The following is a 3389-nucleotide window of genomic DNA, read 5'->3' on the forward strand; positions in this document are numbered from 1 at the left end:
TTAAGGATGAGAGTGGGATTACCCTAACACAATCACACTATGTTGAGAAGGTCTTGAGCCATTTCGGCTTCATTGATAGCAAGACTTCTCCAACACCTTATGATCCCAGTGTGACTCTACGAAAGAACAAGAAAATAGCGAGAGATCAATTGAGATACTCTTAATTATTGGTTTGCTCATGTACCTTGCGAGCGTGATGAGGGATGATATCTCTTTCGTTGTGAGCAAGTTAAGCAGGTTCATGTCAAACCCGGGTAATGATCATTGGCATGCACTTGAAAGGGTGATGCACTATCTGAACATTATGATGAGCCATGGGATTCACTATTCAGGGCACCCTGCTGTACTTGAAGGATATAGTGACTCGAACTTGATATTAGATGTTGATGAACTTTACGCCACAAGTGGATATGTATTTTTTCTTGGACGTGGCGCAGTGTCATGGAGGTCTTGTAAACAGACCATATTGACGAGGTCAACCATGGGAGTAGAACTTACTGCTTTAGATACAACCACTGTTGAGGCAGAATAACTGCCTGGGCTCTTGATGGACTTGCCGGTGGTTGAGAAACCTGTACCAGCCATCCTCATGAACTATGACAATCAAACAATGATTGCCAAAGTGAACAGTTCTAAGTATAACGTGAAGTCATCACGACACATCAAATGACGATTGAAGTCTGTCGGTAAATTGAGAAACTCCGGAGTAATTACTTCTACGTATATTCACACAGAAAAAAACCTGCCAGATACCTTTACGAAGGAACTATCACCTAATGTGATAGAAAATGCACCGAGGGAGATAGGTATGAGACCCGTAAGTGTTACACCATAGTGGTAACCCAACCTATGTGATCGGAGATCCCGTGAATTAGGACCTGGGAAGAACAAGCTAGTTGTTTGGCTGAGGAGAGTATCTAGTAAGCCCCCTCTAAGTGAAGATGCATAACTCTCAAAGAGCTATAATGTAGGTTGGCAACATGCCTTAATGTGTTTATGATGACTATTGATAGCAAAGATGCTCCTACGGAGCATTGTTGAAATAACACACCTATATGAGTCTGACTGTAAACGTCGCAGTCTATGAAATTTGGGTGATCTCTAGTAAACTCATGAATAGACCATGGAGTATGACATATATGCTCCACCCGCGGGGTAGACTACTGGCAGCCAAGTACTAGTTATGACTTTGAGTGAAGTCTATTGGCACAAATCTTGCAATTCAAGGCATAGAACATTGTTCAAGTTGCTAATTGATGTAGCTTAAGGCTCTTAGTGGAATTTCAACTTAACAGTCTCTGCTGAAACAATGGTATATAAACAAGTAGCGAGGATTGGCAAATCTGCAAATGGGCATTTAAGATCTGGTGGTGGATTGTTAGAATATTGGGCCCATTTATGGGGCAGCCCAAAAGGTAATTTCTGAAATCTCAAAGGCCCATGTGTGTGAGCAAGTGGTGGGAGTGGGAAGTTTAGTCCCACCTCGAAAGTTGGAGGAGTTGCACACCACCTTATAAGGTGGAGTGTTGTAGCACTTGTAAGTGAGTGAGAATAAGAGAGCCTCTCGCGCACTCCTCCCTCTCCTCCGCCGCTCGCTCGTCTCGACTTGACTCGACACATCGCAATCACATTTCATGAATTCGAGCCTCGAGCCGAGACAAATTTGTATTTATTTTTGCTGTTTTGGAAAACCGAGTCTACAGTCCGAGTCTGGATTCGTGATGCACGCGTCACAGCTTAGTCGGTTCGGGTCGCTCCCGCAATTGAATCGAACGTGCGGCGTTGGCCTCCCAGGTTGCACCCGTTATGGTTTTCCAAACCGCTATAAAAGGACATGCTGCGGGCGCCACAACACACACCGAAACCAATCTAGGTTTTTCCACATCTCGTCCCCTGCGCCGCCATAGTCTACTCCAGCCGGAGCGCTGGCGTGCACCGGCGAACGAGAGAGCAGGTCTCCGAAACCACTCGCCTTTGTGATCCTCTACAGGAGAGGGCGGATTAGGTTTTTGGGAAGCGCAACGCGTGACTGCTCGTTGTCTTCATCGCAACTCGCCTACCGTCCAGGTCGGACGATCTTGCTCGTCGTCGTCTACAGCATCGTCTTCTGTGACCTGTGTTCACCAACGTCATCATCAACAACATCGTTGCACCAACGGCTACCTCATCTGCAAATGATCGGTATAACTGCAGTGTCCCAGTTCGTTGGTCAAACATGTTTGCCTGTTTCATGTTTTGTGATGTTGTGTTGCCACTGTTCATGTTGTTTAGTGCATCTAGTATCCTTGAGATTCATATGTTAGTAGTTGCAATTGTCATGTTTAATATTCTAGAATTAATCATGGAAATTGTGCTTAATTATTCATGCATAGTGTAATCCCCTGAACCCCTTGCATCCCCTTCAGAGACAAAACAGCAATGCCCCTTGCATGCGCCATGGCGACCATCTCTCTCCACTGACTCCCCACCTGCCTTTCCTCACTTCCATGTGCCTCCCTCAATCAATAAGTCTCAGGTGATCCAGATCCAGTGCAAGCCCGATCTTGACATCGACAAAATCGTATTCCATCGCTTCTCCTTGAGATTGACGGCCACCAGCAACCTGCAACTCAGCCTCAAGAACAACAACAACTTCTATTTGGGGCTCATCATGCTTAGAGTACAAGATGTGTCTCAGTGACAAGCTACGGCTAGCCTGCTGCTGCAGCCGTGTGCAACTAGGAGAGAGAATCCAATAAGAAGAGAATAAGGGAACTATGAAGAGGGGAAAAGAGGAAGAAGAAGAAAAACAAAGATTCTCCAGATTCAGGCATAATTCATTGAAGTTGTTCTCTAGATTCATGAGTAATTCATTCAAGTTCTCAAGTTGAAGTCAAATTTGTCGGCTCCACTTCAATGGTAACATCTATATAAAACCTAGATGATAGTTTGATGTGTAGATCAGAACAAATCGTACTTAGTAGATGCTATTGAAATTAAAAAAGTAGGTTTAATTGAGAATTGGGACTAATTCATTTACAATTTAGGGCTTTACAAAGGAACTGATTTTGGTGAATTTGAATTAGAAGCTTTTAAAATTAGAAGAAAGAACAAACATGTTGTTTGTCAGTTTTACCTAAGTCCAGATTTTTGTTTGCATCAATGAATATATTTCGATGGAGAGTGAATTTTGCGCTCATCATGCTTCCACTGTGATATATGTGTCAGCGACACCGCCATCGCCAACGCCAAGCTCACTGAGATCACCAAAACCGACAAAGAGGGGATCACCATGACAGAGATCCCCATCACATTCAGACCCAATGATCTGGGATCTGTAGTCTGGACATGATAAGCAGATCAGGCCAGCGGCATCTACACACCAACTAGGGGTAGATCAATGGGGCATA

Source organism: Aegilops tauschii, chromosome 7, assembly GCF_002575655.3.
Source record: "Aegilops tauschii subsp. strangulata cultivar AL8/78 chromosome 7, Aet v6.0, whole genome shotgun sequence".
Taxonomy (NCBI): Eukaryota; Viridiplantae; Streptophyta; class Magnoliopsida; order Poales; family Poaceae; genus Aegilops; species Aegilops tauschii.